This window comes from Lycorma delicatula, chromosome 5 (assembly GCF_047948215.1).
Source record: "Lycorma delicatula isolate Av1 chromosome 5, ASM4794821v1, whole genome shotgun sequence".
Classification (NCBI taxonomy): Eukaryota; Metazoa; Arthropoda; class Insecta; order Hemiptera; family Fulgoridae; genus Lycorma; species Lycorma delicatula.
In genome coordinates this window covers 156,619,824-156,636,219 of record NC_134459.1, presented here as the reverse complement: position 1 = coordinate 156,636,219, position 16,396 = coordinate 156,619,824, and the positions used below count along the sequence as shown (strand labels likewise).

The 16,396-nt window shown below is 29.7% G+C and overlaps 1 protein-coding gene and 1 long non-coding RNA gene across 4 annotated transcripts in view; one reads left to right on the top strand and one right to left on the bottom strand.

Annotated features, from left to right (window-relative positions):
• Positions 1 to 163: 163 nt before the first annotated feature.
• Positions 164 to 10,390, bottom strand: LOC142325514 (uncharacterized). The gene is made up of 3 exons (XR_012756556.1): positions 10,268 to 10,390; positions 7,215 to 7,349; positions 164 to 1,924 (listed from the first exon to the last, which is right to left on the bottom strand). It is a non-coding gene; the product is annotated as an uncharacterized LOC142325514 (long non-coding RNA).
• A 387-nt stretch (positions 10,391 to 10,777) lies between these two features.
• The window catches only part of LOC142325513 (uncharacterized), a 68,427-nt gene continuing 62,808 nt past the window's right edge, over positions 10,778 to 16,396 (top strand). For 2 of the 3 annotated variants that reach the window (XM_075367376.1, XM_075367372.1), the window contains exon 1: positions 10,778 to 11,082. The gene's annotated coding sequence lies outside the window, so the exon portion shown is untranslated. The remainder of the gene's footprint in view (positions 11,083 to 16,396) is intronic. The other variant, XM_075367374.1, reaches the window with a different exon arrangement.

Genomic DNA, 16,396 nt, shown 5'->3' with positions numbered 1-16,396 from the left:
AGACATCAAAGAATGGAGGAAAACAATGAAACTACATGTGGTAGAAAAAAAATTGGGTTACAAAACGGACAACCTAGGAAGAAACTGTTTTGCCTTTATGGAAGATCAGGCAATAATTGCAGACAATTTTGAAGTAACAAAAATTCAAATAAAAACATTAAAGTAATTGCAGAAAAAAGGATTATATATTTCCTAAAAAAATACAAATGTTTGACGAATATTAAAAATAAATCAAAATCTCTAGAAATTAATTATCACAGATTTAGATGAATTAATTCATCAGTAAAAAAAAATCTTAAATAAAAATCGCTTAAAATATATAAGAAAAAATTTCTTAAAGAAATGTATTAGAATACTAACAGTGGCAACAGAGGATTTTATTTTAAAGATCCTTAATTTTTAGGTCATATCCAAATTCTAACACCATAGTATTGTATTGTCATTGAAGTTACATACGTGTACCAAATTTCATTGATTTTCATACGATAGATCAAAAGATATAGCAGTTGCAAGATTTGATTATAACTAAAGCAAGTTAAATAAAAGCTTATAAAAAGAGGAAAATAATTCACAACCAGCAGATAACAATAGACATTAAAAAAATTGATACATGAAAGTAGCACTAATTTTTTTACATGTATGTTGGTAATAAATTAAAAGCTAGTAAAGATTTTGAGGTCAATATTGATAACAGGCACAGCTTGTTTGGTTTTAATATTTGAAAACATTACTCAAATGTAACACACGATGTTAAGTTAAACTTAATATAAAATCAGAATGAGGCTTTAGATTCATTCAAGATCAACGTTATTTGAGAAAAAAAATGTTCAAGAAAAACACATTTAAACTTGTACACAACTCACTTGAGAACTTTACACAACTTTTTTACATCAAATTTTCTGACTGCCATGGTTCTGGGGTTAAAATGTACATACTCATCATATATTATAAACTACAGTAATATACAAATCTGCGTTTGAGGCAAACAAGATAGAAATTCCCCGCCTTAAGTTATAACATACAAAAATGAGAAAAATGTAACATTACATTGTAAACATAAGAAAAATTTTGACATACTAGTTTTAAATTACACACATAAGAAAGAATGCTATTACTTTTTTCCTTAATCAATTTTCTTAAAAGTTCATAACAATTCTCTAATAAGGATATTGTTAAGATGTCTTTCCAAAATATAAATCTGATTAAAAGATTTTTGATAAATGTTACAAATATTAATTTTTTTCTTTATGTGGAAATTAATATGCGTTTTAAAATCACCACTGCAATTAAAAGACTTTTGGCAAAATTTACATACATAATTTTTCCTTTTGGGATGTAAATTAATACGCAACTTTAAATTAGAAAAATGATTAAACATCTTCTGACAGAAGTTATAAATAAATTTTTCTCCTTAGTATGAATATTTAAATGTGTTTTTAAAGAGCTTTTGTCATTAAATGACTTTTGACAAAAGTTACAAATATAATTTTTCTCTTTTGTATAAATATTAAGATGTCTCACTAAATGATATTTACTATTAAATCACTTTTGACAGAAGTTACAAACATAATTTTCCTCTGTTGTATTAATATTAAGATGTTTCTAAAACATTTTCAAAATGAAATGACTTTTGACAAAAGTTACTATTATTTTTTTTCTGTTTAGTATGAATGTTAATGTGTCTCTTTAAATAACAGTTCCATCTGAATCTTTCATTGCAATATTCACAAACCAATTTTTTTCCTTTCTGCTCAAGCAACTTGTTTTCACTTAAATTTTTAATTTTCTATCGTTACATCACCATAAGCCAATTACATTCACTGGAGTTTTCACTTATAATTCCATCATTTAACGAATTATTTATGCTCTTACAATTAATAAAATTCTTGGTACTTCCCTTGATAGTTCCTTTATCCATAGCAACCTGCAAATTAAGTTATTTTTTGTTATAATTATGAATTAATAAAAAATTATTTCAATTACAATAAAATTAATGAGTGTTATCTTTCAAAAAGCCACTAAATACATATAAAAAATTGAATAATTTAAACATATATTCATAATCAACATGGTATTGAATATTAATTAATCATAGAGTTAACTTTAGTATAATAAGGAATTTTACTTATTTTATAGTATGTTTATACTCTTGAGTGAATGAAACTTTATTATCAAATGCATGTTTTAGGAATTAGTGAGGTTCGGTGGAAAAAGGAAGGCGACTTTTGGTCAAGTGATTTTAGAGTAATTAACTCAGCGTCAAATAATGGGCAGGCAGGAGTAGGTTTCGTGATGAACAAGAAGATAGGGAGGAGAGTGGAGTATTTCAAGACGCATAGCGATAGAATCATTGTAATAAGGATAAAATCAAAACCTAAACCGACAACGATTGTTAACGTCTAGTCTATATGCCTACAAGCGCCCTTGATGATGATGAAGTAGAGTGTGTATACGAAGAGATTGATGAAGCAATTAAACACGTAAAAGGAGATAAAAATTTAATAATAGTTGGAGATTGGAATGCAAGCATTGGAAAAGGCAAGGAAGGAAATATAGTGGGTGAATACGGGCCGGGCAAAAGGAATGAAAGAGGGGACCGACTTATAGAGTTTTGCACGAAGTATAATTTAGCAATTGCCAACACCCAATTTAAAAATCATAATAGAAGAATATACACTTGGAAAAAGCCAGGCGATACTGCAAGGTTGATACCTTGCAGTATCGCCTGGCTTTGATATAATCTATCTGATAAGTTGATATAATCTATCTGATGATAGATTATATCATGGTTAAGCAAAGATTTAGAAATCAACTCGTTGACTGCAAAACTTACCCTGGAGCAGAGATTGATAGCGACCATAATTTAGTGATAATGAAATGTAGATTGGGGTTTAAAAACCTGAAGAAAAGGTGTCAGATGAATCGGTGGAATTTAGAGAAGCTTGAGGAAGAGGAGGTAAAGAAGATTTTTGAGGAGGACATCGCAAGAGGTCTGAGTAAAAAAGAGAAGGTAGAAAATGTAAAAGAAGAATTGGAGAATGTTAAAAAGGAAATTCTTAAATCAGCAGAAGCAAACTTAGGCAGAATAAAAGAACTGGTAGAAAACCTTGGGTTTCAGACGATATATTGCAGCTGATGGATGAATGTAGAAAATATAAGAATGCTAGTGATGAAGAAAGTAAAAGGAACTATCGGCAATTAAGAAATGCTATAAACAGGAAGTGCAAACTGGCGAAAGAAGAGTGGATTAAAGAAAAGTGTTCATAAGTGGAAAGAGAAATGAACATTGGTAAAATAGACGGAGCAAACAGGAAAGTTAAGGAAAATTTTGGGGTACAAAAATTAAAACCTAATAATGTGTTAAACAAAGATGGTACACCAATATATAATACGAAAGGTAAAGTCGATAGATGGGTGGAATATATTGAAGAGTTATACGGAGGAAATGAATTAGAAAATGAATGTTATAGAGGAAGAAGAGGAAGTTGAGGAGGATGAAATGGGAGAAACAATACTGAGATTTGAATTTAAGAGAGCATTAAAAGATTTAAATGGCAGAAAGGCCCCTGGAATAGACGGAATATCTGTAGAATTACTGCACAGTGCAGGTGAGGAAGCGATAGATTATAGAAGCTGGTGTGTAATATTTATGAAAAAGGAGAATTTCCATCAGACTTCAAAAAAAGTGTTATAGTCATGATACCAAAGAAAGCAGAGACAGATAAATGTGAAAAATACAGAACAATTAGTTTAACTAGTCACGCATCAAAAATCTTAACTAGAATTCTATACAGAAGAATTGAGAGGAGAGTGGAAGAAGTGTTAGGAGAAGACCAATTTGGTTGAGACCACTGAATGGACCACTGAATGTGAAAATAGGAGGAGAAAAGATTATGGAGGTAGAAGAATTTTGTTATTTGGGAAGTAAAATTACTAAAGATGGACGAAGCAGGAGCGATATAAAATGCCGAATAGCACAAGCTAAACGAGCCTTCAGTAAGAAATATAATTTGTTTACATCAAAAATGAATTTAAATGTCAGGAAAAGATTTTTGAAAGTGTATGTTTGGAGTTTCGCTTTATATGGAAGTGAAACTTGGACAATCGGAGTATCTGAGAAGAAAAGATTAGAAGCTTTTGAAATGTGGTGCTATAGGAGAATGTTAAAAATCAGATGGGTGGATAAAGTGACAAATGAAGAGGTATTGCGGCAAATAGATGAAGAAAGTAGCATTTGGAAAAATATAGTTAAAAGAAGAGACAGACTTATAGGCCACATACTAAGGCATCCTGGAATAGTCGCTTTAATATTGGAAGGACAGGTAGAAGGGGAAAATTGTGTAGGCAGGCCACGTTTGGAGTATGTAAAACAAATTGTTGGGGATGTAGGATGTAGAGGGTATACTGAAATGAAACGACTAGCACTAGATAGGGAATCTTGGAGAGCTGCATCAAACCAGTCAAATGACTGAAGACAAAAAAAAAATACAAAATTATGTACAAGGTTTGATAAAAAAATATGCGAATTTTTTAATTTCCCAGGCAGTACAAGTGCAATTGTCACAATTGTTTTTTTTGTGTTTTTACACTTGTCCCTAACATATATTTATATTGGTAGCAATTATGGATGCTTAGTTTATTGTTGGTCATCAGAAATGTTACATGTATTTTGGTATTGTTGGCGAGTTTTTAATGTGAAAAAATGGGACAAAGAATTTGGATTAAGAATGCAATAAAGTGCAGCACTACATTAGAAGTGTTGAATGTTACTATTGGTGATTCTTGTATGAAAAAAAAAACAAACGTTTTCAAGAGGGCTGTGAAGACGTTGAGAATGAAGAGTACCCTGGACATCCCAGCACAATAACAATCGATGACATGTCAAAAAAGTGAAGAAAATGATAATGGACAATCACTGAATCACTATCAGAGAGACTGCTGATATCGTCACATCACTTGGCTAATTTGTGCCATTTTTTTTTTGCTCATTTGTTCAAGCAATTTTTTCAGATGTTTTGGGCTTGAAACATGTGGCAGCAAAATTTGTTCCAAAATTGCTGAATTTCGACCAAAAGCAGTGCCAAATGAACAGTATTCAGAAGCTGCTGAATGAAGTGAACAACATTCCAAAACTGCTCAAACAGGTCATAACTGGAGATGAAATCTGGGTGTATGGGTATGATCTCAAAACTAAGGCCCAATCATCTCAATGAAAGCTTCCTGAAAAGCCAAGACTGAAAAAAGCTTATCAATTTCGATCAAAGTGAAGTTCTGATCAATGTGTTGTTTAATTTCAGTGGCTTAGTGTACCATGAGTTCTTGCCAGCAGGTTGAACAGTCAATAAGGAGTACTACCTGTAAGTTCTACTCTGTTTACACAGAACAATCCAAAGAAAACGCTTCGATTTTAGCGAAATAATTCATGACAATTGCACCACAATTATGTACCTTCTCATATTTCACTGCTTGTTTGTTAAGTTTTGACCAAAAACAACACCGTTATGATGCTTCAGCCTCCGTATTCACCAGACATGGTCCTCTGTTACTTCTTCCTATTCCCAAATCTGAAAGAACCATGGAAGGATGACGTTTTGCAAACATTGAAGAGATAAAGACAGAATGCTGAAAGAGCTAAATGCCATACAGAATTGTATTCGAGGGTTGGTTCAAAGATTGGAAAAAGCACTGGACAATATTTGAAGGAGAGTACATTGAAGATGACAAAAACAATATTGATGATTTTTTGAGAAAAACTAAAATTCTGCTTATTTTTTTACCACACTTCATTTCATGATATGAATAAATTATTATTCATACATAACACTAATCATTATATAACATAGATAATCATATTTAAACTATTAAAATAAACCACCTAGTACAGAATATTGAGATAATTCCATTATTGGAATTATTCAAATCATGACTGAGAATTTGGGATCCTGCCAAAGTACTTTCATGGAAAAATTAGGTAATATATATCTCATCTCAATATTCTGTGCTATTTAGTTTATTTTAATAAAATTTAAATATAACTTAACACTACAGAAGTGTAATATGGTGTAATATACAATTAATCTTAATTATTACTCATACAGTACTTGAATACATTATGTATTCATAATTATATAGCATAATTTATACTACTTATATACAAAAACTGTACAGTATAGATGGTGCTACTTTAGTGGCTTCACTGTTTCTATTTCATTTCAACTGTCAAATTATTTTAATTTTAACATTATAATTCACAGTTTACTGATCAGAGTTATTGACTACATATTTAATTTCCACTATTAACTTACGTATTTCATTTATTCATTGCCAACTGACTTTTTCTAAGATTAATATAGTATTTTATTTACTCCACTTTAAACTGAAATTAAAGAAAAACTTTCTCTTCAATTAAGAATTTGTTCACATTGGTCCAACAAAAAATCCTTCAGTAAACACTAATTTGAGCTAATTAATTTAAAAACTTCAGTGTACAAATAAGAAAAACTAACACAAGCTTTGTGGTATATATTTAATCAAATTATTCATAAGAACAAGTTCCTGAAAAATTCTTAACAGCCCTTTTAGTGCAGAAAAATCTGTTGTGTATAGCAGTACTTAAAGTGTACTTTGACCGCTTCTTTAAACAATACTTTTTCTTTAGTACAGATCAAGATATGTCACTAAGAATACCATGATTTATACCATCCATATAAATGTTTTAATTTATATTCAAATAAATAAAACTAAATGTCATCAAATGATACAGAATCACATTTCCAATATTATTAATAAAAGTAAGGCTAGCTTTAAATAGCATCAGAGCTATTGTATAAGTAGAAATAACTATTTTTATATACATCTGTTACTAAAACAGCATTTTAAGCTCATGAAAGAAATTTCAACTCATCATATAAAGTCCAAAACCCTTACCATAAATTAAAAAAAAAACCCTGTGATTTATCACTAACATTAATGATATACACCAAAAAGATTCAACAGTAACTTACACTGAACATTCTAAATGACATACAGCGTTAAAATTTTATTTCTTTCAAGCACATTATAAACTTAATCTATTCTTTATGCAAACTGACAGTAATGAAAATGGCTCTACTTTAGTTTAAAAAATAGTTAAATTTTCTTAAAACAAACATTAATTTTTACTGTTTTATTAAAATTATTTATGTAAAACTCAAGCATAACAAATAATTACTGACCAATGTGTTTAAAATATTTCATATTTATGCAAAGTACTGTTGTATGAAATAAGAAAAATTATTCTGGCTTCAAATAACATCATAAAATTATTATGCTGAAATTTTAAAAAATACCATTTGTGATTCTTCAAAAATCTGCAACACATATATATTTTTTATCAATTTTTTGAAATACGTAAGCAATTAGAATAAAACAAATTTTTAAACAGATTATTAAAATAAAAATAGACGAGTACATTTAAAAATAATCTAAACACAGCATTCACTTCATTTTATTGATTATTAATATTAATAAATGAACCACCTAATAAAACAAATTTTACAAATAATTTTGATCCTATTCAATTCCCGCAAATAGTAAATTATGTTTAAATCATAACTTTCATGTTTTAGAAAATATTTGTGAGCAAGTTTATTTTTTTCATATTATTTTTAGTTATATGTATTAACAAATTGAGAACTGAATATAATAAGTAAATTATTTCAAAATATATATTTTTTATCACTTTCATTAGAAAAAAATTCTAAATATGTGTTTTATTCCTCTATATTAATTAGTATTAAGAAAAACTTTGAAAAAGGAAAAAACATAGACTGTATATCATAAACATAGAAATGTAATACGTCACCAAATAATGAAATTCAAATTACGGTTCACAAACATTATACATAGAACATCAATGTTGTAAATGTACAAGAACTGAGATGACTGTTTGCATCAATGGTCAGGATAACATGAAAATTACTATGTTCATTAATAGCAATGGCAAATGACAACTTATTCATTCACAGTTAAGAGCAGATAATACCTTGATGATAAATAAAATCTTTCAAACCATATAAACAGACTAAATATTTATTTTGTCTATCTATTTACAGATTCTAATTTAAGTTATCTGAAAGAAACTTACTAATGGACCACTAAAGGAACATCAATTACAAAAGAAAATTGAGAATCTTTTACTTCGCAAGCATATGGAAGGACTATTTTCATATCTGAGGGTTCAACAATAAACTGATTTAGTATCTGTAGTGAAAATATATTACACCACTTTAAATTAAATAAAACTAGAATTTGTTGAACTGGGCATTAATGTAAGAGATCATGAAAAGTAATAATTAGTTTAAGCTGAGTTTACAAAAAGTTAGAGCATTAAAAAATTTCCTCCCTGAATAAAATCAATGTACCTAGCAAAATTAACACCAGTATCTTTGAAAAGTAAATTATTCTAGATTTGTGGTTCAGGGGTTATTAGTATTTAACCCCCCCCCCCCCCCCCCCCACAAAAAAATATGTGAGCTATCTAAATACTGAATAACAGAATTTGCATATTCATCCATAATAAATTTCAAAATTTTCAAAAAACAGTTTCCACAAATCATAAATAAATGTTTTAATTATAGAATTCAAGAACTGAAGATGTAGGATCCTATGAAAATTGATTCTTGGAATTAATATAGTAAGTTTAACTTTATTTATTGTATTTTGGTGATTTATATTTTATTTAATATTAAATTTTATTAGCACAGTGTGGTAAATACACACGTGAGCGTGCGCGTGCATGCACACACAGATGTCCATACATAGAATACATAAAAATAAATAATAATAAATAAATAAAAAACTGGTTTTCATAAAAAAATATTTTGTTATACATGGAAACTTATGAGATACCTGTATACACTAGTCGGTTAGGATTCACTTTGTTTGCCCTTCCCTTCTAGTTGGCCAACTTTGTTCATTATTCTCAACCCCAAAGAAGCTGGGGCCTCAATGTATGTATGGCTTTAATGTATGTATGAAAACATGAATGTGCTCTACAAATTTTAAAGCAATCAGTCTGTTGGTTCTCGCACTATACTGTTGCAAACGATTAGAACTGCCATAAACTTTTGCACCTATATATTAGGTAAATATATATAAACTAAAACTAAATACATTTGTCTACAAACATTAAAGACATATACTTTGTGATCCAAAAACTTCAAATTACCCTCATCAGGTACTTTTTCTATCAACCTTTGCTTGATCACTCATAAATCACTTGCTATGGAAAAGTTTTCAAGAGATAGAAGTTTTTTATGTTTAGCCTCTAGAACCATCGTAAAGTATTCAGAGGATGAATGAGGATGGCGTGTATGAATGTAAATGGAAGTATAATTGTACAGTCTCAGGTTGACCATTCCTGAGATGTGTGGTTAATTGAAACCCAACCACCAAAGAATACCAGTATCCATAAAAAACTGCCTCTACTAGGATTTGAACCTTAAAATTTTCAACTCAAAATCAGCTGTTATGCAATGACAAGTTTACCACTAGACCAACCAGTGGGTTTCTTAAACGCATCTCGTAAGTTACCCGTTGCATCTAAAATGTAAAAATCTTAAATTTTTTTATAGCCCTTACTCATCAGTGTTTGTTGAAAATAAGAAATGCACATTCATTCTGCTGTTCCAAAACATATTAGACTGTTCACACCAACCTGTTTACTTTCAACTGGTAATATAATTTAAATCCAAAAAAAATATCACTGCCTAAATTTCAGTCAGCAGTGACACCAATTGTTACTTATTTTAAAATTTGCTCATGTATATGTGACCTCCTTTTCTAAATAAATTAATGAAAGGTAATCATATTTTAGAAAAGTGGCAAAATAATAAATTAGTATATTCTTATAAAAAAAGTAATGAAAATACAAAATAGTATAAGTGCATAAGTGAATAAATCCACCGGGGTGGTCTAGTGGTGAACTTTTATTTTATTTTATATAATATAAAATAATTTATATATTAAAACAATTATATAATAGCATTCATAATTCTGGTTTAATTTTTCATAGCAGGGGATTAATTGAAAAGTTACCGCATTTATTATTCAACAGCTATCAGTCCCATCGTATTTTTATTTGCATACATGTACAACATTTTGACCTTTTTCTAAAAAAAAAACCCTCATTGAGAGCTTTTCAACGATACATAAGTGGTACGTGTTTTCATCGGTTCCAGAGTTATAGCCAAATAAAGTTTTAATTAATAAAATATTTGTAACTTACAAGCGAAAGGCACATCGGTTCGAATCCCGACTTAATGTTCATATATTTACTTTTTTTCTAATTTAAATATATTGATTTATTAATAATTATTAACCTCAGATTGTAGATTTACAAAAAATGACATTTCAGTAGTAGCAATAAAATGAAAAAATCAAAAGTTATTAGTGAAATAAAATTTTGTATACTTTCCGGTTTTAATTCAAACATTTTTGTGGAGATTAATAATTAATTATTAATAAATCAATACAAGGCTATATTTTAAATGAAATTTTTATATAATAAAGAGATAATTCAGTTTTCATTGTTTAGATTTCAAATTCTAAATCTAGAAAGATTGTAGTCGCAAACATGAATAAAACTAGAATTGATAATAAAAATGGGTTTAATTCAAAAGAAATAATGAATAAGTTTTTGTTTTTATAAAAATATTTTATTTACGGGTCTCTAAATAAAGTACACTAGTTTTTTTTTTGCAGACAAAGTGACAACACTGCAAAGTTACATAAACATATGGTTATATGAACAGCTGATTTATATTAGGTATTAATATTTTTAGACTATTGTTGCAGTATATGAGATGTTAACAAACTTTTCGTGAAATGAGTTTTTCTTGTGCGTTACAAAAATGAGTGATACTAATTATGAGAAACAATGTGCAATTACGTTTTGTGTTAAACTCTGTGAGACTGCTACTGAAACTTTTTCAAAATTAAAACGGGCGTATGGAAATGATGCTCTGTCACAAGCTCAAGTTTTTAAGTGGTTTAAAGCATTTTCAAACTATTAAACATATTTGTACGTATAATCACCTACACGTACGTATATAAACTATTAATACGTATAATCGCCTCCATTGTTGGAGAATTTAACAAATATATAGCGATCTATTAAGTATACCGATCCTTTTACATATTCTCCATACAACATTCATAAAATATGTATTTAACATTATTTATTATAAGAGGGTATTCATAAAATATGTATTTAACATTAGTTATAAGAGGGTAGCTTACGTAAGTTATGTTCGGTTAGGTTATGTTGATACAAGGTGTGGCATTTGCACCGCATCTAGTTGGTCTCGTGGTGAACGCGTCTTCCCATATCAACTGATTTGGAAGTCGAGAGTTCCAGCGTTCAAATCCAAGTAAAGTTAGATTTGAATACTAGAACGTGTGTTCTTTGGTGGTTGGGTTTCAATCAACCACACATCTCAGGAATGGTCGAACTGAGACTGTACAAGACTACACTTCATTTACACTTATACATATCATCCTTTGAAGTATTATCTGAACGGTAATTACCGGAGGCTAAACAGGAAAAAGAAAGGCATGGCATTTTCACACACGCTACAAATCATTCATCTCATTCTCTGAAGCAATACCTAACGGTGGATCCGGAAGTTAAACAAGAGAAAACAAAAGGTTATGTTGATATAATATATAACCTAGTCGGAGGCGGTCCCTCCGACCCCCTCCCACCAAAAAATGGTTTGACATGGCATTTTCACACGCTACAAGATTCACAATCGTATCATTTTATTCCAGCCTGTGAAGCAATACCTAAACGTTGGTCCCGGAGGGAAAAAATTGAATGTTTTGCACTATATTCCTATCCTATTAAACGGTATTTGCATTTGTGTCTGTGTGTGCGTCCCCCTTAGCGTAGCATTGGAATGTACCGAACACTAGCTGAAATTCCCGATTCGTTAGTACATGTCTCGTGGTCAGGTGTATACTTGTTTTATTATTATACCGTATACGTATCGATATATAAGCGAAATATATATCGATAAGTATACGGTACTAAAATTTAGTACTTTTTAGTATATGGATCCGAATTTTTGGATGAAAATGGCAAATATCTCGAAAACGGTCAGTCCTAACCCTCTGGAAAAATTTTTCGACCCCCTCGACGATTTCCCATTAAATAATTTAATTTGGTGTAAGATGTAGCAAGCAAGCACGCTTTCAGTGACTTGGACGGGGTGACATTACATGTCTATTGTTAATTACACTACTCGATTTTTTTTAAATTTCTGCTTTAAATTAAAATAAAAAATTGTAATTTTTGGCAAAAAAATAACTGAAGCGCGCACCCGAATGTGCTTTTATGTATATGTGCAATCATCATGTTTACGTGCGCGGTTGTAATTATATATATACATACTGAATATTACATAAAATTAAATAATTGAAGGCCTCATCATTTATGTACTGTTGGCTATGTTATTTAGCTAATCATGCAGGTGAATTTTAAAAGTTGGATTCATTGTACAATTGTAAGTTATCACGCTTAATAAAAAATATTTAAAAAAATCAAAATAAATTTTTGTTGCAAAAAAAATTAATAATAAATATGACCACCTAACATAAAAACCGACCGTTTTGATCTGCAAAACACATCAATGTAAGTTTAAAAAAAGCGAGAAAATATTTTTAAAGTATTTCATGTAACAATAAAGGCCATTTTACCTTTTTAAAATATATAGCTAATTTATTAATCATCAAATGCAGACACAGATAAAAGATTTTGTTATTAACAGAAATCTAAATTTTTTTTAAAAACAAAAAACAGAATTTAAATAAAATATTGACACCCGAAATAATTAATAAGTAGCAATTATTAGAGGACATTTAAATAGAAATTAAATACAAAAAATTTAGTCTACAAAAGAATCGGAAACCTCTCTTTTAGTGTATACTAAAAGAGAAATGTATAACTTACTTGAAAGCAAATTATTTTTATTATGTATAAAGTAATCTATATATAAATTTTATAAGAATTTTAAAAGAACTTACCTGGTTTACATGTTGAATTCTTTTCTGAACGGTCGTTTAGATTCGTTTAAAATATTCCTAAATATTAATAATGTTCGCCAAATACAAATAATCAAGTAAACAAAATTTTATACGGCTTTGATAACGACGCTACAAATCGTAAAGAAATATTATTTGACAACTTTAATCGTTAATAACAGTAATACTAATTTAACAAATTATCAGAAAGAAAAGATTAGATTATATATATATAAAGTTTGGTTTATTTTTTCTACATTGCTTTATGTAATGGAACAGGTAATAATATTATAAAGAAATATAATTTTTCATCAACGTAACACATTTTGACACACGCAGTTCTTTTTTGTTGACGAATTATGGCGCGAACCAGATTGAAGTCCTTCAATCTATCTGGTCCCATTCACGTGCACACTCCCTCACAATCATCACTACGTACAAAGTTATCACAGGAAGTAAATTTTGTTCAGAGCCATCTTTTTATTTTACTAATGTTAGTTTTTTATTTATTATTACTTACTTATATTAATAATACAGATTACTGAATTCATTAGTTTTAATTTTCGAGTTAATAGTTTTTAATTCCTTGTACGAAGTAAAGAAAGTATATTATGATCGTGAAAAATTTTCAGATTTCAATGGAAATATCCGTTTTGACCATCCCTGAATCCATTTTTACTAGTTTTGGCGTGACGTCTGTTTGTATGTATCTCGCATAACTCAAAAACGATTAGCTTTAGATGATTGTAATTTTTTATTTAGGACTGTTGTAACATCTAGTTGTACACTATCCCTTTTGATTGCAATCGACTGAACAAAACGTGCCGAAAATAAAAAAAAATTGGGAGTAATAAGCCCTCACTGAGAGCTTTTCAACGATATATCATAAGTATATATATATTTCACTTATTTTATATTATGGACGATAACTGCCGTAATTTTGCGCCAATCACTTTCAAATTGATACATAAAATATAACTGCCCAAAATCTCGATCGAGTTCGTAAATGGGAAAAATCGGACTATGGGAGTGGAAATGGGGTGGGTTTTTCGAAAAAAACAAAACATCGCTATAACTTTCTTATTAAGTAAAATATTGAACTTCTGTTCAAGTTCATATAAGGGCCTAAAATATATGTGTAAGTAAAGTTTTTTGATGTCACCAACGATTGGCCCATGGGGTGGAAAAAATGGGGTTTTGAAGACAAAAAAAAATCATACCTCCCTTAATAGGCACAATTATCGAATCGGTTTAAACTGATCGTTATTCCTCTAAACATTACCTAAAACTTTTGTCCGAAACAATTTTTGATATGACCAACCCTTACTTACGGCAAGGGACGACCAAAATATTGCCGGAATTGTAAGATGGGCTAAAATTGTCGTACGCTAAACATGTGAAACTTTTTTCACGTGCAAATTATTTTTGTATCGAGTAAATATGAAGTTTTTCTTAACATTAAGGTGGAAATCTTTTTTATCCCCTATTTAGCACCGGTGAAATCTACATTCGCCTTCCGGTTTGCCGAAAGGTTTTTTTATATTATAACACTTTTAAACTACTTTCAATATAATTTATTATAAACGTATTTTTTAATTGTAATCAATAATTAAAAAAAAAAAAATTGCTTTAAACTTTAATTTATTTTAGAATTACATTATTTTAAATGAATTTTTTTTGTGGTTTTCCGAGAAAAATAAATGACGATTATAAAAAAAGTAATCAAGTATACTAAGTATAATCGGCCTCCGTGACGCGAATGGTAGCGTCTCGGCCTTTCATCCGGAGATCCCGGGTTCGAATCCCGGTCAGGCATGCCATTTTCACACACGCTACAAATCATTCATCCTATTCTCTGAAAGTAATACCTAACGGTGATCCCGGAGGTTAAAAAAAAAAAAAAGTAATAACTATGTTTCTTTCCAAACCGTTAACTGCCATCCTTATTTCATTATTAAAGAGAAAAAATAACTGGATATTAATATTGTCAATTGACATTAATAAATTATTTAAAATAAAATAGATTATGAATATTTGTTTTTATAATACGTGATGAAGATAAAAGTTCCTTGCCGCCCTGTCTCATCAACGTTTTGTTGCTGTACACAGTTATGTAGCCGTTCCTCACTCCAGTCACGTACGTTCAAGTTTAACAGAGTCTTATCGCTTTTATATATCCCTTTACCCAGTGGCAGGAAATAAAGTCAAAAATATAAAATAAAACAACTTAAAGCAACTTTAAGCTTTGTGTTCGCTTTCACCGTCTGATGGTTTTTGATTTGTTTGTTTTTGAATTTCTTGTCGGGTTAAGAATTATTTTTATGTGCAAATTAAGAATGAAATATTTAAAAAAACAAAAAAAACGTTAATTCAAAGAGCCGAACCCAGTACCTACAGTTTTTTTTAATCGGGTTAACCTTTTTCTGTTTAGCCTCCGGTAATTACCGTTTAGATAATACTTCAGAGGATGATATGTACAGAGGATGATATGTACGAGTGTAAATGAAGTGTAGTCTTGTACAGTCGCAGGCCGACCATTTCTGAGGTCCTATTTTCTAGATGTAACCGGGTATCGAATCTGGAACTTTTAGTCTAGCAGGTAAAGTAGCTACCTCTCTAATAGCACGGAAGTCATGCTACATCTAAAAAAGATTAATACTGTTTTTTTTTTTTTAATTCCTGATTTGATATTTAAAAAATATAATAACACTTAATAACAAAATTATATTGAACTTGATTACGTATATAAAATGATTATTACATGCAATTAAATAATAAGTAAAAATCTCGTTATAACCCCTTTGTGTACGGTTGGCTGTGTTGTAGTATATGTCCATTTATAGTTTTAAGTGAAAATTTATTCTCTTTAATATTTTATCTAATTATAAGTCGGGCGAGATCGATAGTAAATTTTAAAAACAATTTAATATTAGAGGACGTGTAACCGATGGTCTCATGTTAAAAAAAAATTGACGGTGAAAGAAACAGTTTGCGAACCGAATTTTAGATGTAATAATTTTTCATTATAATTTTCTTGTTGTTGTTTAAAACAAGTAAGTGGTTGTGTCTTTCGATGTGTCTATCGATGACGGTTGATTCCGTTGGCTTGGCGAAGGGGGGGGGGGGGATGATGGAGAAGCGCATCATGAGTGTAAACTAACGAAATTCACCGAGATGTTTTGTCTTGTAGTTAGTTATTGGCGGGAATTATCGGTAGATAGGAGACTGAATACGCAGTGAAATTGTCTTCATATAACAGTGTTGTTTAGTCTAAACTAATCCACATGTAACGTTATCCAAATTTCATCTTTTTATTGAGATATTCCTTATTACT